Source organism: Lagenorhynchus albirostris, chromosome 5, assembly GCF_949774975.1.
Source record: "Lagenorhynchus albirostris chromosome 5, mLagAlb1.1, whole genome shotgun sequence".
Lineage (NCBI taxonomy): Eukaryota > Metazoa > Chordata > Mammalia > Artiodactyla > Delphinidae > Lagenorhynchus > Lagenorhynchus albirostris.
The window spans coordinates 27527543-27550017 of NC_083099.1; the positions used below are offsets into that span (position 1 = coordinate 27527543).

Consider the following 22475-nt stretch of genomic DNA (forward strand, 5'->3'; position numbering starts at 1 on the left):
GGCCATGCCGTGTGGCTTGCAGGATCTCGGTTCCCCAACCAGGGGTTGAACCCAGGCCACGGTAGTGAAAGCCCGTAATCCTAACTACTAAGCCACAAGGGAACTCCCTAGATTCAGGCTTTCTGAAAGGATACCCCAAAACTGCTATACGTTGGTTGCCTCTGGGGAGTGTAACCTCGGATGCTGAGAGACATTTGTGGTAGGGAGACTTTATTGTATATCCGTTTGTGCTTTTGAATTATGTGCCTTTGAATTTCCTTTTGTGATTTTGAATTTATGTAATCAATGCATGTAACTACAAAGTAAAGAAATTCAGCTATTTTGATGATTAAAAAGGTAATTTTGTAAGGTATTACAAAATTAAACACAGTGGACACTCTAATGTTTAGTTTAAGTGTCATTAAAGCTTAAGAAAATTGTATTTATTCTGTCTTCTACATTGACTTGTATTATACCTGTACAATTAATGCATAGGTGGGTAAGATGGAGGTCTAACCCTGTGTTAGGCATATTAATAATGATAGCCAAGGTTTATGGAATGCTTACAATATAGCAGGCACTTTGCTAAATCCTTTATGGTGGCATTGCTTGTTTGCTGCTTTCCCTCTGAAGGAAGGGCTACTATCAAGAATATTAATTTTTGGGGCTTCCCTGGTGGTGCAGTGGTTGAGAGTTCGCCTGCCGCTGCAGGGGATACGGGTTTGTGCCCCGGTCCTGGAAGATCCCACGTGCCGCCGAGCGGCTGGGCCCATGAGCCATGGCCGCTGAGCCTGCGCGTCCGGAGCCTGTGCTTAGCAACGGGAGAGGCCACAACAGTGAGAGGCTCGCGTACCGCAAAAAAAAAAAGAAAAAAAAAAAGGAATATTAATTTTTCATTTTAGTTGTTACCTCTTTCCTGTATTGAGTTGTCAAAAGCAATTTTAGGGCTTCCCTGTGGGGCAGTGGTTAAGAATCTGCCTGCCAATGCAGGGGACACGGGTTTGAGCCTTCCGGGAAGACCCCACATGCCGTGGAGCAATTAAGCCCGTGTGCCACACTACTGAGCCTGCACTCGAGAGCCTGTGAGCCACAACTGCTGAGCCCACGTCCCACAACTACTGAAGCCCACGCGCCTAGAGCCTGTGCTCCGCACCGAGAAGCTACCACAGTGAGAAGCCTGCACACCGCATCGAAGAGTAGCCCCCGCTCGCCACAACTAGAGAAAGCCCGCATGCAGCAACGAAGACCCAATGCAGTCATAAATAAATAAATTAATTAATTTAAAAGAAAAGTAATTTTAATATCAAATCCTCACTGGTGGCAGTTCTCAGATTTATTCACATTTTGCTACACACCAGGATTCAAATCTATTACTGTCTCTTTGAAGGAGATATCAAACCGATCCAGAATGAGCAGGATATTATTTTAGTCAATAGTTTCTACTCCATACGCTTCAATCTTTTTATCAGACTGCTTTAGTAGCTATTAAAATTTGTCTGAAATTTAAAAAATAGATTAATTTGGTTGCCTCTAATCATCAGATTATTTGGAGAATTGCTCAACTGTCCCTTGATTGCATTTGTACAAGTAGCCCAAGATCCTTGGAGTAGAATTATAAAATATACTTCTGTGATCTGAGGGCAGACTTGGAAGGATTCCCTTCAAAGGTAGGGAGACAGGGAGGGGAAGTATTACAATATATGCAGTCCATAAGAGCAGTGAGGGATGCTTAACTATGACAGTGGGTTTGAGAAGGGGAAATTTGCATTAGAGAGATAGTGAACATTTTTTTTTAAAGATTTATTTATTTATTATATATTTATTTAATGTATTTTTGGCTGCATCGGGTCTTAGCCGCGGCATGAGGGATCTTCGTTGTGTTGCGTGGGCTTCTCTTTAGTTGTGGCATGCAGGTTTTTGCTTCTCTAGTTGTGGCGCGCAGGCTCCAGGGCGCAGGCTCTGTAGTTGTGACGCGTGGGTTCCAGAGCACGTGGGCTCTGTAGTTTGCAGCACGTGGGCTCTAGTTGAGGTGCGTGAGCTCAGTACTTGTGGCATGTGGGATTAGTTGCTTGGCGACATGTGGGATCTTAGTTCACTGACTAGGGATTGAACCCGCGTCCTCTGCATTCATTGTAAGGCAGATTCTCCACCACTGGACCACCAGGGAAGTCCCGATATTGAACACTTTGCAAGTTACTGGGTTTCTAGAAGGAATAGAAACATCAGGAGGAGCAGGAAAGTTTCTTAAATTTTGTTTAACAGGACTGTGTTTAGGTACATATATGTGTGTGGTGTGCAAGAGATTCACATTTTGGGTAATTTCTTCTGTTAGGAAAAGTAATGCTTTTAGAAAAAGATAACACTCCTGCTACTTTCAGGTTTTATTAAAAAAATAAAGTTAATGGGAATTAGCTTTTAGGTACATTTCACCTTCCCTGAAATGTCCTTGGTTATTCAGTAACCATATGCTAGTTGTAAAAAATTCAAATAAAGAACGAAAGTACAAGAGAAAGTGAAAATCCCCTTTCAGACCTTTCTACTCCAACCTCCTCTGTTCTCCCCATTCCCATTGCCCTCCTCAGAGATAATTATTATTATTTTTTTAACATCTTTATTGGAGTATAATTGCTTTACAATGGTGTGTTACTTTCTGCTTTATAACAAAGTGAATCAGTTATACATATACATATGTCCCCATATCTCTTCCCTCTTGCGTCTCCCTCCCTCCCACCCTCCCTATCCCACCCCTCTAGGTGGTCACAGAGCACGGAGCTGATCTCCCTGTGCTGTGCGGCTGCTTCCCACTACTAGCTATTTTACGTTTGGTAGTGTATATATGTCCATGCCACTCTTCCACTTTGTCCCAGCTTACCCTCCCCCACCCTGTATCCTCAAGTCCATTCTCTAGTAGGTCTGCATCTTTATTCCCGTCTTGCCCCTAGGTTCTTCTGACCATTTTCTTTCTTTTTCCTTTTTTTTTTTTTTTAGATTCCATATATATATGTGTTAGCATACGGTATTTTTCTCTTTCTGACTTACTTCACTCTGTATGACAGTCTCTAGGTCCATCCACCTCACTACAAATAACTCAGTTTCGTTTCTTTTTATGGCTGAGTAATATTCCATTGTATATATGTGCCACATCTTCTTTATCCATTCATCTGTCAGTGGACACTTAGGTTGCTTCCATGTCCTGGGTATTGTAAATAGAGTTGCAATGAACGTTTTGGTACATGACTCTTTTTGAATTATGGTTTTCTGAGGGTATATGCCCAGTAGTGGGATTGCTGGGTCGTATGGTAGTTCTACTTTTTAGTTTTTTAAGGAACCTCCATACTGTTCTTCATAGTGGCTGTATCAATTTACATTCCTACCAGCAGTGCAAGGGGGTTCCCTTTTCTCCACACCCTCTTCAGCATTTATTGTTTGTAGATTTTTTGATGATGGCCAGTCTGACTGGTGTGAGATGATAAGAGATAATTATTGTTATACTCAGGCATATAGCCTGCATTCCTTTCTCTGTACATTTTCATATCTATCTATGTATCTATGTATCTATCTGTTTTCCTGGGTTATCTTTCCTTTATTTCTTTGGCAGAAAGTAGTAGGTACATGTATATTTTCTTAATTCCTCTTTACAAAGGTAACATATTACAGATATATAATTTATTTTAAATAGGATCATTTTACATTTTCTATAAGTATCTCTTTTATATTTGATTGAAGTTTACCAAGACAGTTATCGTTTTTGACTTTAACACATATTTTTCCAGTTTATTATTATTATTATTTTTTGCGGTACGCGGGCCTCTCACTGTTGTGGCCTCTCCCGTTGCGGAGCACAGGCTCCAGACGCGCAGGCTCAGCGGCCATGGCTCACGGGCCCAGCTGCTCCGCGGCAATGTGGGATCTTCCTGGACCAGGGCACGAACCCGTGTCCCCTGCATCGGCAGGCGGACTCTCAACCACTGCGCCACCAGGGAAGCCCCCAGTTTATTATTTTTCAAAATTATTTTTTTGGCTGTGTTGGGTCTTCTTTGCTGCACGCAGGCTTTCTCTAGTTGTGGCGAGAGGGGCCTACTCTTCGTTGTGGTGTGCGGGCTTCTCATTGCGGTGGCTTCTCTTGTTGCAGAGCATGGGCTCTAGGCACGTGGGTTTCAGTAGTTGTGACTCGTGGGCTCAGTAGTTGTAGTTCGTGGGCTCTAGAGTGCAGGCTCAGTAGTCGTGGCAAATGGGCTTAGTTGCTCCGCGGCATGTGGGATCTTCCTGGACCAGAGATTGAACCTGTGTCCCCCTGCATTGGCAGGCGGATCCTTAACCACTGTGCCACCAGGGAAGTCCCCACATATTTTTCTAACACCTATTTATGTTTTCAGATTTGTGCTACACAGGCTTTTTCCTTAAAGAGATTCTTTGAAATCTGTTCAAGTTGGGGAGGGGATATGTGAACAGGGGAAACCTGGAGACACAAATGTGATTGGCTCTTGGATTGGAAGAATCAACATTGTGAAATGACTATACTATCCAAAGCACTCTGCAGATTCAGTGCAATCCCTATCAAACTACCAGTGGCATTTTACACAGAACTAGAACAAAAAATGTTACAATTTGTACGGAAACATAAAAGACCCCGAATAGCCAAAGCAATCTTGAGAAAGAAAAACAGAGCTGGAGGAATCAGGCTCCCTGACTTCAGACTATACTACAAAGCTACAGTAATCAAGACAGTGTGGTACTGGCACAAAAACAGAAATATAGATCAAAGGAACAGGATAGAAAGCCCAGAGACAAACCCACGCACATATGGTCACCTTATCTTTGATAAAGGAGGCAAGAATATACTGCGGAGAAAAGACAGCCTCTTCAGTAAGTGGTGCTGGGAAAACTGGACAGCTACGTGTAAAAGAATGAAATGAGAACACTGCCTCACACCATACACAAATGTGGTTGGCGAAATATCATTTAATCTCATAGGTCCTCAGAATTTAAGAGAAGACTTAGGGATCACTTAGTTGCTAGACTAGGAAACTGGGTCTCTTGTGTTTACTGTTCAGGAGGAATATCTCCAGTGTTCTGTGTTTCCACTTACATAGAGTTTCACTCTCTGGAACTCTGGTGAGAAGATGGAGATAGAAGAATGGATGATATAGTACCATTGCATGGCTTTAGACATGTTTTTTTAACCAAGCAGCTATAGAGTAGTTGCTTAATGGATCTGTGTCAAGCTGGAGGGCTTTCAGACTCACTGAAAGATATTTTTTATTCAAATTCTTAACTTTTTTGGTTACATGATAGATACTACTTTCAAAATTTGAAACACCCTTCCTCTCTTCTGTACAGGCAACCAAAGCCATCAGTTTCTCATACGCCCTTCAGAGAGATTTTGCTTTTTCCAGTATATACATGTGTATGTATTCTACTCTTCCACACACTGTTTATGTAAATATCATATTCCCTTCTTTTAAATTACATAAATAATTAGTAGAGGTTGGAATTATGGATGGAAAGGGAAACTGATGTATATTGTACCATGAATGATAGCTAGCCTTGACCTACAGAGATAATATGCATAGCTCTTTAGTTGATCTGTATAAGGTATTCTAAGACCAGTTATTACTTCCTTCATCCATTTCTGTACTCAGTAGACTTGATTCAGTTTTGCTTCTGCATTTCTGTCACTAGGTATATGTGAAAGAATTCTGTACTTTTTTCTTTTTTCTATATAAGCACTTAATCCTTTCACTTCGTTTTTTAAAAATTTTTATTTTACTTTTTGACTGTACCATGCAGCATGCGGGGTCTTAGTTCCCTGACCAGGATGGAACCTGTGCCCCCTGCAGTGGAATCTCAAGAGTCTGTTAAGTGCTGGACTGCCAGGGAAATCCCCTCACTTCATTTCTTTATTTTTTAAATTTATTTTATTTTTCAATTTGAAAGCAGTCACTGTTTATTTATTAACTGACCAGATTACAAAAATAATCATGGTAGATACCTTAGTTCATCCTTCTTATAAGTCTGTTGATCTGGTCTTCCCTGTTGCCAGCATCTCCACCTTCTACAAAATGGGTAGTCTTTTTCTTCATTCCACCTCGTGGAGAAGACAATTTGAAGGGCCACAGGAAGTTTTTTTCTTTGAAACGTTTTCCAACAGTATAGATCTCATGAATCAGATCCTCCATGCAGATAATACCGTATTTGCCAAGAGATCGAGCAATCAACACGTTATCCGTCAGGGCAGTGTGCTTCTTGTTGATTTTGCCATAACCGCGCTTGTAGATCAATTCATTTACTGACTTCAGGTTTGGGTACCTCCATGCAATGTATGGTTCCACAATTCTCAGCATGTTAATTGAAGCCTTGTTGAGCTTCACAAAGGTGCCGTTGAAAATCTGACGGAGGCAAAGAAGCTGCAACACCTTTCGAACCTTTGGGCTCATACCATTGCTACCTCTGATCCTGATGACAAATGCCAGTTTGGGTTCCGCGGGTACGTAGAAGTTGCCAGCTTTTCTTGCCATCCTAGCCATTCGAATTTCAGTTCTCTACATCTGCCAGTATTCCTTGTGATAGCGCTTAGTTAGCTTTTTCATAGATAAGCTTCTCCTTGCCTTTCGAAGCATCTTCTGGGCAAATTTCTTTCTCAGGCGCTTGATCTTAAGCTCTGCAAAATTCTTTCGCTTTTTCTTAAGGGTTTCTGGCACAGCAGGAACCTTCTTTTTCTTCTCCTCAGCACCTTCCATGGTTCCAGCCGGGAAAGAGCCATTTCTTTATTTTTTGTTATATATTTAGTAAGCAGTTACTGTCTACTATCTGTGGAGCCTGCTGCTGTTTCCTCCCCTCCCCCATTTTTTCTGGCAGCAGCTTTATTGATATATAATTTGCGTATAATACAGTTCATCCATTTCAATTGTACATTTCAATTTTTTTTGTATATTCAGAGTTGTGCAAACCTACCAAAATCAATTTTAGAAAAATGTTATCACCTCAAAAAGGAACCTTTTAGCTGTCATTTTCAATCCCATCCTTGCTCCCAGCTCTATGCAATGAATAATTTATGTCTGTATAGATTTGCCTGTTCTGGATATGTCATATAAATGGAATCATAATATGAGGTCATTGTGAATGGCTTCTTTATCATGTTTTCAAGGTTCATCCATATTGTGGTATCAGTACTTCCTTTTAATTGCTGAATAATTCTGTTTCCTTTTTCAATTTCACTAATAAATGTGTTTTGCTATGTATTAGGGCTGTTAATCAGGGGTATCCATGCCCTAGGTTTTCCTTCTGTGTATCACCTAGTTGTTAACATTTTGCTGTGTATTGATAAATCTCTAATAGTATTGGCAAAGAGAGGGAAAAAAGTGAGCTGTTTGTTAATATCATTGGCAAGTGTTTTATTTTAAAAGGAGTGTGAAACTTGGGAATTACTCTTGGATTTAATTTTTCATGTTTTTTTCCCACAACCCCTAGTATTTGTTTATTTTTCCCGGGAGAAGGATTTATTACTTGCACAAGTAAGGAGAACACTGGGGATCTTTTCCAAAGCAGTGTCTCTTCTATTATTTATTATTTAATAAATTTATTATTTATTTGAGCTAATAAATACTTTCTATAATATCTCCACTTGAACTTAAATTAAGGTGGAAGATAGTCAGATGTAGAATTATAGTGTTGGAAAAGAGACAGTTTCATATCTGGAGCACTCTTATTGTGAAACCCAGTACAGACTAGTCTCCTGTAAAGAGTTTCACAGAACACCTTGAGTTGCCTTAATTTAATCTCAGGTATTTTGTGGTGTCCCCCCCACCCCCACCCCCACCCCCACATGGCTTGTGGGATCTTAGTTTCCCGTCCAGGGATTGAACCTGCGCCCTCAGCAGTGAAAGCTGGAAGTCCTAACCATTGGGCCGCCAGGGAATTCCCAGTATTTTAAATAGTGATTTCTGAGTTAATCTATCAGGCATCAAAGAACATTTAACATATGTTGTTTTTTATAAAGAGATTGGTTCCTGAAGAGTTTTGTTTTTGTTTTTGTTTTTTTGGCTCTGATGGGCTTTTTCATGAATAGATAGGAGGTTTTTTTTCCCCCCACATAAGTATTTTAAGATCTTTTTCAAGAACATGAGAAGTATCTCTTTAGCCAGATGGTGTCTCTGTTGAATTTTCAGGAGATGGAACTGGTGTGGTAAGAACTCATGAGTAGGCTTAGTTGTCTTGATGCATCACTGCTCAAAAGTGTGATCCCAGTGCCCATTGCCATGCCCACTGTTATAGCCTTCAGAAATCAAAAGTTAATAATAAGAAAATATGGGTTTGTATTTTGTCTTCATTTTTCTATTAGTTCTTTTTATTGTATTTTAGGAAAGTACTGGATTGCTTCAATTGTGGGGGAACCCCACTAGTTCATTACTACTGACAGTTTGAAAAGCACAAGGAATTGTCAAATGTCTAGGCTCCAGCTTTCAGGGAGTCTCTGGTTACGTGGATTTAGGTTTTCAGGATTTTATTTTATTTTTTTCAGGATTTTATTTTATTTTATTTTATTTTTTGCGGTACGCAGGCCTCTCACTGTTGTGGCCTCTCCCGTTGCGGAGCACAGGCTGTGGACGCGCAGGCTTAGCGGCCATGGCTCATGGGCCCAGCCACTCTGTGGCATGTGGGATCTTCCCAGACCGGGGCACGAACCCGTGTCCCCTGCATTGGCAGGCGGACTCTCAACCACTGCGCCACCAGGGAAGCCCAGGATTTTATTTTTAATTGAAATTTTAATTGAGATAATTGTAGATTCATATGCAGTTGTAAGAAGTAATAGAGGTCTTTGTATACTTGACCAGGTTTCCCCCAGTGGTGACATTTGTAGAACTATAGTATAGTATCATAACCAGAATATTGACATTTATACAATCTACTAACATTATTCAGATTTCTCCAGTTTTACTCGTATGTGTGTGTAATAAGTTCTACACAATTTTATCACCTGTGTAGGTTTTTGTGTGCACCACCACAGTCAAGGAACCTAACAGTTCCAACGCCGTAAGGATCCCTTGTGTTGCATGTTTATAACCACATCTACCTCTAGCACCCACCCTGCCCACCTCCATTCCCCACTGTGGTTCTTTATGTAAATGAAATCATTCAGTATGTAACCTTTTGAGATTGGCTTTTTTCACTGGCATAATTCCCTGAAGATTCATCCAAATGTTGCATGTATTAGTAGTTTGTTCCTTTTTATTGCTGAGTAGAAGTCCATGATATGGATGAACCACAGTTTGTTTAACCATTCACCTGTTGAAAGATTTGGATTGTTTCCAGTTTTTGGCTGTTAAAAATAAAGCGAGTATGAACATTTGTTTTTTGTGCGAACATAAGTTTTCATTTCTTTGGGATAAATGCCCAAGAGTGCAGTTGCTGAATTGTATCGTAAATGCATGTTTAGCTTTTTATAAGAAACCGCCACAGTCCCTTTTATCATACAAGAACTAACTGAGAAGCCTTCTCTAAACAGATGCTAGCTGCAATATATAAACAAATCCTAGCTGAGCTGCTGTTCTGGTTGAAGTAAGCTTAGAGTTCCACCTGCTTGATCACCACCCAGGGACTGTGCCAGCCTTGTCTGCTCTCTTTACCCAGGCTGGAACGCAGAGCTGGACAGGTGAAGTCACTTTAAAGAATTAAAAAAAAAATCAGAAGTGATTTTAGGCTTGTTACTGGCAAAACTGGTATTGGAACTCAGGTTTCTTTCTTTTTTTTTTAAAGTTTTATTTTTATTATTTTTAGAATACGTATTTATTTATTTTGGCTGCACCGCGTCTTAGTTGCCGCATGCGGTATCTTTAGTTGCAGCATGCGTGTGGGATTTAGTTCCCTGATGAGGGATTGAACTTGGGCCCCCTACATTGGGAGAGTGGAGTCTTACCTACTAGGCCACCAGGGAAGTCCCTGGAACTCAGGATTCTTGATACCTAGTTTTTGTTGTCTTTATAAATCAGTTATACTTTCATATGTATGGTTTGAAGGATCAAATAGTCCTCCAAGGTTTGTTATCAAAAACAATAGCATTGGGCGTCCCTGGTGGTGCGGTGGTTGAGAATCTGCCTGCTAATGCAGGGGACACGGGTTCGAGCCCTGGTCTGGGAAGATCCCACATGCCGCGGAGCAACTAGGCCTGTGAGCTACAACTACTGAGCCTGTGCGTCTGGAGCCTGTGCTCCGCAACAAGAGAGGCTGCGATAGTGAGAGGCCCGTGCACCACGATGAAGAGTGGCCCCTGCTTGCCACAGCTAGAGAAAGCCCTCACACAGAAACGAAGACCCAACACAGCCAAAAATAAATAAACAAACAAACAAACAAAAAAAAACTAATAGCATTTTTTGAGGGTCTATATAGTATCCAAACAGTGTTTGAAAGTAATGATACAGTCCTGTCCAGTTGGTTTAAAACTTGTGTCTAGGGCTTCCCTGGTGGCACAGTGGTTGAGAATCTGCCTGCTAATGCAGGGGACACGGGTTCGAGCCCTGGTCTGGGAGGATCCCACATGCCACAGAGCAACTAGGCCCGTGAGCCATAACTGCTGAGCCTGCGCGTCTGGAGCCTGTTCTCCGCAACAAGAGAGGCCGCGATAGTGAGAGGCCCGCGCACCGCGATGAAGAGTGGCCCCCGCTTGCCTCAACTAGAGAAAGCCCTCGCACAGAAACGAAGACCCAACACAGCCATAAACAAACAAATAAATAAATAAATATAAAAAGAATAACAACCCAAGCCAAGCTGTAGATTTATTTTAAAACAAACAAAAAACTTGTGTCTAGGGGCTTCCCCGGTGGCGCAGTGGTTGAGAGTCCGCCTGCCGATGCAGGGGACGCGGGTTCGTGCCCGGGTCCGGGAGGATCCCACGTGCCGCGGAGCGGCTGGGCCCGTGAGCCATGGCCGCTGAGCCTGCGCGTCCGGAGCCTGTGCTCCGCAACGGGAGAGGCCACAACGGTGAGAGGCCCGCGTACCGCAAAAAAAAAAAAAAAAAAAAAACTTGTGTCTAAATTGTCATCAATGGCACATTGCAAGCAACAGCATTAATAAAAGTATAACTTCACAAAAGACAAAAACAAACAAAAAATAGCATTCTGCTGCTCCACTCCCATCTAAAGTAATTGTACCAGAGCATTTACCATTAACATATATATATTATTTGGTACTGAATTATGTTCCTTTTATTTCTACTTTATAATACTTAGGACTGTTCCTAACCTATACATATTTAAAATTATGTTTAATTTGCATTATTTGTAAATTATGTTTCAGAATGTTAAAGGGATATTATGAAATAATTGTTATTTTAAAAAAAGGGAGCACTGGGTCTGACGTGACTGCAAACCCGAGGGTAGGTGGGATGTGGTGGTGTGCAGCACAGGGGAAAACTTTGGTGACAGGGAGCCTGGCATCTTGGAGAAATGAAAAAGGAGGCCATATATAGCTTGAGAGGAGAGGGAAAGGGAGAGATGTGTAGAATAAGGGATATATAGGATGAGTTCAAGAGGGAGGTAGAGTCTGTGTTGGACCTTGTAGGAAGAAGCTTGGAGATTTGTTTGACTAGAACAAAAGCTGGGGTGTTGTGAGGTATGGAGTTGTTTGACCAAGCGAAATTATATCTGAAATGGACTTTAAAGATCATGTAATTTAACCATCCCATTTTACAAATAAGAAAATGAAAGTTAAGGGAACCTTCCCAAGGTAAAACAATTAACAGATGAGCGGGAGCTTGAAATTGATGGTGTTAGTTCATTAGTTTGGGAGCATTTCAGGTTTTGAGCAAGAGAATTCCAAGATGGAGGAGATGGCTGGATGGCTGTGTGCAGGCTGGAGGTAGTGGGGAATGGTCATCTGCAAAGTCAGGCCCGTGATTTTATCCTTTGGTTAAACAGAATCACTAAGTACGAGTTCGTTCTTGACTTATGCTCAGTTATTTAATAGTTTTGTGTGTTAGTGTGCTTGTCTCCCCTTCTAGATAGTATGCCCTCTACTTTTACTTCCCATACATGCTGGCTCAATAATTTATTTTTAAGTAATGAGTTTTACACGTATGTTCCCCCAGCATCAGGATATAAATTGGGCCACCAGCTTACTAGAATCTTCATTTCTTCTTCCTGCATTGACTTTTTACCTAGTTATATATTTTAGTTCAATAGAATAAATGGTTACCTGCAAAGATTAGTTCATATTCTCTATAGCAAAGCTCTTCTCTAGCAACTGTACTTTAGAATAATACTGAAAATCAGGAAATAGGAACTCTGTGGTTGAGATCTTGTTCAGAAGATTTTTTTTTTTTCGTTACGCAGGCCTCTCACTGTTGTGGCCTCTCCCGTTGTGGAGCACAGGCTCAGCGGCCATGGCTCACGAGCCCAGCCGCTCCGCGGCATGTGGGATCTTCCCGGACCGGGGCACGAACCCGTGTCCCCTGCATCGGCAGGCGGACTCCCAACCACTGCACCACCAGGGAAGCCCCAGAAGATTATTTTTATGAATTTATTTATTTGGCTGCACCGCATGGCTTGTGGGATCATAGTTCCCTGACCAGGGATTGAACCCGGGCCGTTGGCAGTGAAAGCTTGGAGTCCTGACCCCTGGACTGCCAGGGAATTCCCCAGAAGATTATTTTTAAAAAAGAGTTTAGGGCTTCCCTCGTGGCGCAGTGGTTGAGAATCTGCCTGCTAATGCAGGGGACACGGGTTCGAGCCCTGGTCTGGGAAGATCCCACATGCTGCGGAGCAACTAGGCCCGTGAGCCACAACTACTGAGCCTGCGCGTCTGGAGCCTGCGCTCCGCAACAAGAGAGGCCGCGACAGTGAGAGGCCTGTGCACCGCGATGAAGAGTGGCCCCTGCTTGCCACAACTAGAGAAAGCTCTTGCACAGAAACGAAGACCCAACACCGCCAAAAAAATAAAAATAAAAAATAAAAAAATAAAAGATTACTATTAAAAAAAAAGAGTTTATGTGTACTTAATTCTCTGTATTATTAGCCATGTTTTGGTCCTACACTGGTGGCATTATGTACTCACCCAGGTTAGGTGAATAGGCTCTCAAGAATCCCTGGTACTATTTCGTGACTCAGAGTGAATGCAGGCCCATTGTTACTAAGCAAGTAAGTAATAGTCTCCAAGGAGACAACCACCTTCCGGCCTTTAACTTTTATTTATTTTTTAATTAAAAATTTATTTATTTATTTTTTATTTTCATCTGTGTTGGGTCTTTGTTGCTGTGCGTGGACTTTCTCTAGTTGTGGTGAGCAGGGGCTACTCTTCGTTGCAGTGTGTGGGCTTGTCATTGCGGTGGCTTCTCTTGTTGCAGAGCATGGGTTCTAGGTATGCAGCCTTCAGTAATTGTGGCAGGTGGGCTCAGTAGTTGTGGCTTGCAGGCTCTAGAGTGCAGGCTCTGTAGTTGTGGCGCACGGGCTTAGTTGCCCCGTGGCACATGGGCTCTTCCCAGATCAGGGATCGAACCCATGTCCCCTGCATTGGCAGGCTGATTCTTGATCACTGTGCCACCAGGGAAGTCCCTATTTTTTTTTTTTTTTTTTTTTTGCGGTACGCGGGCCTCTCACTGCTGTGGCCTCTCCCGTTGCGGAGCACAGTCTCCAGACGTGCAGGCCCAGCGGCCATGGCTCATGGGCCCAGCCGCTCCGCGGCATGTGGGATCCTCCCAGACTGGGGCATGAACCCACGTCCCCTGCATCGGCAGGCGGACTCTCAACCACTGCGCAACCAGGGAAGCCCCCTATTTTTTTAAATTTTTTTAAAAAATTAAAAAAAATTTTTTGAAGTATAGTCAGTATACAATATTATATGTTACAGGTGTACAATATAGTGATTCATAATTTTTAAAGATTATATTCCATTTATAGTTATTATAAAATATTGGCCATATTCCCTTGTTGTACAATGTATCCTTGTAGCTTATTTTATACATGGTAGTTTGTACCTTTTAATCCCCTACCCCTATCTTGCCCCTCCCTACTTCCATCTCCCCACTAGTTTGTTCTGTATATATGAGTCTGTTTCTTTTTCATTACATTCATTAGTTTGTTGTATTTTTTAGATTCCACTTATAGGTGATATCATACAATATTTGTCTTTCTCTGTCTGACTTATTTCACTTAACATAATGCCCTCCAAGTCCACCCATGTTGTTGCAAATATCAAGATTTCATTCTTTTTCATGGCTGAATAGTATTCCATTGTGTGTGTTAGGTTGCTTCCGTATCTTGGCAATTGTAAATAATGCTGCTATGAACATTGGGTGTGTCTATCTTTTCAAATTAATGTTTTTGTTTTTGTTCTGATATATAGCCAGGATTGGAATTTCTGGATTGTGTGGTAGTTCTATTTCTGTTTAACTATTTTATTTAGATACATATTTATTTTTAATAGTTGATACATGCATATCATATAAAATTTAAAACAAATACAGTGAAATGTAAGTCTTCTGCCTCTCCTCATTCTCAGGAGGAAATCACTCTTTTAAGTTTTTGTGTGTTGTTCCTTAGATAACCTATGCCTTTATGAATATACATACGCGTAAACCCCCACCCTCACAAATGGTAGAGTGGCATACTCATTGTTCTTTGTGTCTTTTCTTATTACTTAAAAAGATATTTGATATTATGGATCTGTAGTTTCAGAACGGCTTTATTCTTTTCCATGGTTTCTTAGTATTCTGTTGTATCAATATAACATAAATTTTCTCTATTTGTATATGAATTGACATTGAAATTGTTTCTAATCTTTTGCTATAGTTTTTGACTAGTTTTGAAGTGGCCAGATTTGAAATCAAGGTTTGCAAGGTATGTGTGGGCACAGAGAGAGAGAAGGGCCATTATAATGATTGAGACAAGGGAGGAGGATGAGTAGGAGAAAATCTGGAGAGCTAGGAGAATGAAGGAAGAGAAAAAGTGAAGGAGAGAGGAGTAAAGGATAGGAGTGAAATAGCCCAGGTCTTTCCAAGGCAGATACTAAAACCAGCCTCAAGCTTTGTATTACAGTCTTGGAACCAGATGGTTCCAAGTTATTAGCCATGTGATCTTGGGCAAGTTATCTGTTCTCTCTGTGCCTCCATTTCCTCATTTGCAAAATGGGATAATAACACCTCATCATATGTTAATAACACATACAGCTATAGGTACAGCATCCATCCACATTGAGAAAGCTTTCTGCACCCTCCACCCCCAGCTTTGCTCTTATTCAGCCTTTTATAGCTCAAGTGTACTCCTCTACAAAACCATCTAGGTTGCACCAGGAGCCCCACTTCTGTATCCTGTACCTTTGTCTTAGATTTCACCTCATTCCTTTGAAATTCCCATATCTAATTATTTACCCCTGTCTGAGGGTGGGGAACCATCTGTTGTAGTGTCTTGTATAATTTAGTTTCACCCTGCAACCACCACTAAAATACTTAGCACAGTGCCTGGCATATAGTAGGCACTTGATAATGTTTGACCTAAACTGAAGAAAGCCTTGGGCCTTAGGAACATTGAACCTAGAGAAATGCTAATCTTTCCACCCTTTCCCCCACCGCCTAATTTTCATTCCCTGAGGCAACCGTTTTTCCTCGGTTTATATAAACAAATATATATATATATATATACACACACACATATATACACCCCCACACATATTTATATATCTCCCCTCTTTAAAAGTAAAACAGTAGCATACTCTAAACATTGTTATGTACATTGTAATCATCCCAAAAAGGAATGAAGTTCAATTCTGTGGGAACTTCACCCAAATGAAATTGTAAGCATTGTTAGGTTTTTGTGTAAGACTCTTGCTGGAGCGTGGATAGGTGTGATTGGTGAGTCTACCATCTATCAGTTACAGTGAGATTGTAACAGCATTTTTTCCTGCACAACAAAGAAGCTTTGTAAATAAAATTTTAACATTTTGAAAAAAAAAGGTAGGTACCATTTAATTTTTTTTAAATTTTGAGATAACTGTAGATTCACATGTTGTAAGAAATAATATGGAAGAATCCTGGTTACCTTTTACTCATATTTCCCCAGTGGTAACATCTTGCATAACTATAGAAAAAATCAAAGCCAGGAAATTGACTTTGATACAATCCATCCACCTTATTCAAAACTCACCAGTTTTACATGTACTTATTTATGTGTGTATTTAGTTCTGTGCATTTTCATCACATGTATAGATTTGTGCGATCACCACCACAGTCAAGATACAACAGTTATATCACAAGCCTCTCCCATGCTACTTCCATCCCTCCCACCCTTTTTAACCTCTGGCAACCAATAATCTGTTCTCCATCTCTATGATTTTGTCATTTTTAAGAATGCTATGTAAGGAATTCCCTGGCGGTCCAGTGGTTAGGACCCGGCACTTTCACCGCCAGGTTCAATCTCGCTGTTTGTGGAAGTAAGATCCTGTAAGCCGAGTGGCGTGGCCAAAAAAAAAAAAAAAAAAGAATGCTGTGTAAATTCTCTGGTATGTGACCTTTGAGACCTTTGAGATCGGCTTTTTTTCATTCAGCATAATGCCCTGAAGATCCACCCAAGTTACTGTGCATTATCAGTAGACATTCTCTTACATAGCCATATTATAGTTCTCAAATTTAGGAAATATAACACTGATAAAATATTATTATCTATAATCCATATTCCAGTTATACCAGTTGTATTAATTATACTCTACACTATTGCCACCATTGCCCAGTCCAGTATCACATTATGAGTATGATTGTCAGGTCTCTGTAATTTTCTTTAACATGGAACAATTCCTTTTTTCTTGTCTGTAATAACTTTGATATATTTGGAAAATACAGATCAGTTTATGTTGTAGAATGTCCCTTTTTTGGGTTTGTTGTTCTTCATGGTTAGATCCAGATTATTCATTTTTGTCAGGAGAACCATGAAAATGATATTGTATATCCCTTAGCATATGCATGATGGCAGTTCATTCCATTGTTGGTCGTTTTAACTTTGATTACTTGATTAAAGTGATGTCAGCCTGATTTCTCCATTTAAAGTTATTAATTTTTGCTTTTGTCATTGATAAGTATTTTCGTGGGAGGATACTTTGAGTCCAAGTAAAGACCCTGTTTCTCATCAAACTTTCACCAGTGTTAGCATCCCTTGAGGGTTTTTTTTGTACCTGAATTATTATTATCATGGTTGCAAAATGGTGATAAACTTTTAAAGGCCAGCAAAAAGGCAAAGCTGACTTCCACTTGAGCATCCAGTTGACAAAGTAGAAAAAACAATTCTTTCTTATATATATGCTAATAATATAAAAGCAAGCCTAAAAAGGCAAGGGGTAAATTGTATAGAAAAGGATAATAAATTTAGACCCTCCCCAAGAGTATAATTTTTAAGAGAAAAATGTTACAGTAAGGGGTAATTCTTTTATTTTTTAATTTTAAAATTTTATTTATTTATTTTTGGCTGCGTTGGATCTTTGTTGCTGCATGCAGGCTTTCCCTAGTTGCAGCAAGTGGGGGCTACTCTTCGTTGCAGTGCGTGGGCTTCCCATTGTGATGGCTTTTCTTGTTGTGGAGCATGGGCTCTAGGTGCGTGGGCTTCAGTAGTTGTAGCACGCGGGCTTCAGTAGTTGTGGCTCGTGGCCTCTAGAGCGCAGGCTCAGTAGTTGTGGCACACGGGCTTACCTGCTCCACGGCATGTGGGATCTTCCTGGACCAGGGCTCAAACCTGTGTCCCCTGCATTGCCAGGCGGATTCTTAACCACTGTGCCACCAGGGAAGCCCAAGGGGTAATTCTTGAGAAGTTAAGATTGGATTGTGAATTACGGAATGATAAAAGCATGTTTGAGAATCTGAAGGCAGAGGTAGTTAAAAAAAATTTTTTTAGGACAATGTTAGGTTTACAGAAAAATTACGAAGATTGTCCAGAGTTCCCATATACTCTGCATCCAGTTTCTCCTATTATCAACATTACTGTGGTACATTTGTTACATTTAACAAACCAGTGTTGATAAATTGCTATTAACTGAAGTCCATATTTTATTCATATTTCTTTGGTTTTTACCTAATGTGTTTTTTCTGTTTTCGCATTTCGTCCAGGATACCACATTGCATTGAGTTGCTGTATTTCCTTAAAGGTCCTCTTAGCTGACAGTTTCCAGATGTTCTTTATTTTTGAAGACCTTGACAGTTCTGAGGAATACTGATCAGGTGTTTTTGCACAGTATCCTTCAATTGGATCTCTCTTGATGATTTTTAAAAAATGATTAGACTGTAGTTATGACTTTTTGGGAGGAAGACTACAGAGATAAAGTGCATTTTCATCATATACTATCAACATGACTTACATTGTTGATGTTGAGGGTGATCACCTGGCTGATATGGTGTTTGTCAGGTTTCTCCATTGTAAAGTTATTGTTTTCTTCCCCTTTTCATCTTATGCTCTTTGAATGAAAGGCACTATGTGCAGCCCACACTTAAGGAGAGGGGAGTGGTGCTCCATCTCTTTGAGGGGGGTGTGTATCTACATAAATTACTTGAAATTCTTCTGCATGGGATATACATCTCCTTCCCAACTCCCATTTATTTGTTTGTTTAGTCATTTATATTAGTGTGGACTTGTGGATTTTTATACTTTAGGTTATAATTCAATACTACTTAATTCTGTTGTTCAAAATGTTACAGCTTGGCCACTGGGAACTTTTTCAGTTGGCTTCTGTGTCCTTTTGACGTTGTTGTTGTTGTTTTAGCACTTTCTTGTACCACAAGATGTTCAGGGCTTATCTTGTTTATTTCCTTCTTCACTCCTAGGATCAGTCATTTCTCCAAGGGGCCCTGGTTCCTTTCATTGGAGGATGGTATTTAGAAACTTAAGATCTGAGCACTGTGTGCTTATTACTACTAGGGTATCGTTGCTTCAAGGCCTTCTTGGCTGACAGAGCAAGGAAATATGTGAATATCTGAACCTGTGAATATATAATTTCTATGGATATTTCTTTTATTGTGTTTATTAGTTTTTAACTTTTAATTTTTTTGCCATGCTGCGTGGCATGCGGGGTCTTAGTTCCTCAATCAGGGATCAAACCCATGCCCCGTGCAGTGGAAGAGTGGAATCTTAACCACTTGACCACCAGGGAAGTCCCTTGTTTTTAAAATTTTAAATAAATATTTTTAACCATCTCATTCCATGTTAAACTAAACATGAGTTTCTACTAATGTTTCCAACTCTAAATCATCCCAGCTTCTTGTTGCTTAACTGTGCCACTGCAATGGTAAGTAACCTGGCTTTTGGTTTTCTTAACAGTGTCTTTCACAGAACAGAAGTTTTTAATTTTACTTAGTCCAACTTACCATTTTCCCCCCAATGGATCGTACTTCGTTTTTCTTTTTCTCCTTTTAAAAAATTTTTTGGCCATGCCATGCAGCACGTGGGATCCTAGTTCCCCAACCCGGGATCGAACCTGTGCCCCCTGTATTGGAAGCACGGAGTTCTAACCACTGTACTGCCAAGGAAGTCCCTGGATCCTGCTTTTGATGTTGGCTGGAAAACTCATAGTGAAACCCAGGGTCACGTAGATTTTCTCCTGGAAGTTTCATAGTTTTGCATTTTACATCAGAAATAGCTTTTTGAGCTTCTTTAAGTGAGAGAGTTTTAGTAGTTGAATAAGTAATATATTTTGGCTTTTTTTTCTCCCTTTAATTTTTTGGATGGGATATAGATGTCAATCTTAAGTTTCATGGTTAGAAATGGTGAAATGAAATTTTAGAACTTCTTTAGAGGTGAATAAAAAGTTCTAATAATTTCAGAATTGAATTACCATATGTCATATGGAGAAAATGAATCCATCTTTTCCCAGCCGTTACTCTGATTGAGGGTACAAGACATATACAGTAAAAATCAACATTAAGAGACAACATATAGGGCCTTCCCTGGTGGCGCAGTGATTAGGAATCCTCCTGCCAATGCAGAGGACATGGGTTCGATCCCTGGTCCAGGAAGATCCCACATGCCGTGGAGCAACTAAGCCCGTGGCCACAGCTACTGAGCCTGCACTCTGGAGCCCGCGAGCCACAACTACTGAGCCCACGCACCACAACTACTGAAGCCTGCGTGCCTAGAGCCCGTGCTCCACAAGAGAAGCCACCGCAATGAGAAGCCCACACACTGCAACGAAGAGTAGCCCCTGCTTGCCGCAAGTAGAGAAAGCCCACGTGCAGCAATGAAGACCAAATGCAGCCAAAAATAAATAAATAAATTTATTAAAAATAAAAAAAGAGACAACATATAGGGTAATGTTTAATTGTGTTTTAAAAAACCCTAAAATTCTGAGGAGACCAAGGTCAATGTGAGCTAGACTAGTAAGGGAAGGCATCCTGGAAGCCAGACTTGAATTTGGTCTTGAAGGACTTGGCAATAAAACTTTCTTAATTGAGGGGTGGGACAAAATATAGATTGTAGGCAGTAAGGGAGCTAGTGGGGAAAGACAGATGGAGATAATCTTGGCTGATGAGGAAAGGAGAAAAAGGATGGAAAGAAAGCAAGGAGACACATGTGAGGTGTGTGTTTTTGCATTCAGACGTGAAAGATCCGATTGGTAGAGGGGATTGAAAATGCCCTTTCCTGTACTTGGCAGGAATCAGATGCCTCAAGTACAGGAATTAGATGCCTCAAGATGCTGGATTTTGTGGGTTTTTAAACAAATTTATTGTTTTTGAACAAGTAGTACACTCCTATGATTCAAAATTCAAAAGGAAACAAAGAGTGTACAGTGAAGTCTCCTTTCTGCCTGTCTCCCAGCTACCCAATTTGCATTCCTTGAAGCAACCAGTGATTACAAATGCATTTTTCCTAAGTGCTGTATAAGCAAATATATTCGTATTTATATATCCCCCTTCTTTTTTTTTAAAGAAACAAAAACATAGCATTCTCTAAATGTTGTTCTGCACATTGCTTCCTCCCCCACTCTTAATGTACCTCTACTTAATGTAATGTGTCAACTCATTCATTCCTGGGGTGCCTCTTTCTGCTGAGCATGTATAGTTATCATGTGGCTGAATGAATGAAACAGTGATAGTCCTCTGAATGTTTCTTTTCAAGTCTGAAAATCACTGAAGATTTTATAAACAAACCACTGATGTGCTTATAATTGTGTGTTAACATTTCTATCTCTTAGTCTATATAGAAACTGTTGCCCTGCTGATTGAATTAAGGAAATCCTGATTCTTTTTGTAAGGGGAAGAATCCTTTTGAAATGGGAAATGGACTTCCTAATGCTGATTTTAATACTTGCTGAGTTTTATTTTTTTTGTTGTTGTTTTTTTTTGCGGTATGCGGGCCTCTCACTGTTGTGGCCTCTCCCGTTGCAGAGCACAGGCTCCGGATGCGCGGGCTCAGCAGCCATAGCTCACGGGCCTAGCCGCTCCGCAGCATGTGGGATCCTCCAGGACCGGGGCACGAACCCGTGTCTCCTGCATCGGCAGGCGGACTCTCAACAACTACGCCACCAGGGAAGCCCCTCTTTTTTTTTTTTTTTTTTAAGAACTGGCTCTGGGGGCTTCCCTGGTAGCACAGTGGTTGAGAGTCCGCCTGCTGGTGCAGGGGACACGGGTTCAAGCCCTGGTCAGGGAAGATCCCACATGCCGCAGAGTGGCTGGGCCCGTGCGCCACAACTGCTGAGCCTGCGCTCTAGAGCCCGCGAGCCACAACTACTGAAGCCCGCACGCCTAGAGCCTGTGCTCCACAACAAGAGAAGCCACCGCAGTAAGCCCGCGCACCATAACAAAGAGTAGCCCCCACTTGCCACAACTAGAGAAAGCCCCGCACACAGCAACAAAGACCCAAGGCAGCCAAAAATAAATAAATTTATTAAAAAAAAAAAAGAACTGGCTCTGGAGTCAAACTGCCAAGCTTTTTTTATTTTTATTTTTATTTTTTTTACGGTACGTGGGCCCCTCACTGCTGTGGTCTCTCCCGTTGCGCAGCACAGGCTCCAGACATGCAGGCTGAGCGGCCATGGCCCACGGGCCCAGCCGCTCCGCGGCATGCGGGGTCTTCCCGGACCGGGGCACGAACCCACGTCCCCCGCATCGGCAGGCGGACTCTCAACCACTGCGCCACCAGGGAAGCCCCAAGCTTTTTTTAAAAAAATTTATTAAATTAATATTTTTTTGGCTGCATTGGGTCTTAGTTGCAGCACTCAGGATCTTTTGTGGTGGTGGGCGGGCTTCTCTCTAGTTGTGGCGCGCGGGCTCCAGAGCGTGTCTGTAGTTTGCGGTACACAGGTTCTGTAGTTGAGGTGCATGAGCTCAGCAGTGTGGTGCGCGGGCTTAGTTGCCCCGCGGCATGTGGGATCTTAGTTCCTTGACCAGGGATTGAACCCCCTTCACTTGCATTGTAAGACGTATTCTTTACCACTGGACTACCAGGGAAGTCCCCTTACTGAGTTTTCTAAAGGCTGGTGCTCAAAGTATGCTAGGAAAGAAATTGCAGAAATTAAGAATTCTTAAGGAATTGTGTGTC

At 41.2% G+C, this 22475-nt stretch overlaps 1 protein-coding gene and 1 pseudogene across 5 annotated transcripts in view; one reads left to right on the forward strand and one right to left on the reverse strand.

The window, feature by feature from the left end:
* PIK3CB (phosphatidylinositol-4,5-bisphosphate 3-kinase catalytic subunit beta) overlaps window positions 1–22475 on the forward strand; it is a 194036-nt gene that overhangs the window by 12296 nt on the left and 159265 nt on the right. The gene's annotated exons all lie outside the window — the stretch shown is intronic.
* On the reverse strand, window positions 5936–6724 carry LOC132520424 (large ribosomal subunit protein uL30-like; annotated as a pseudogene).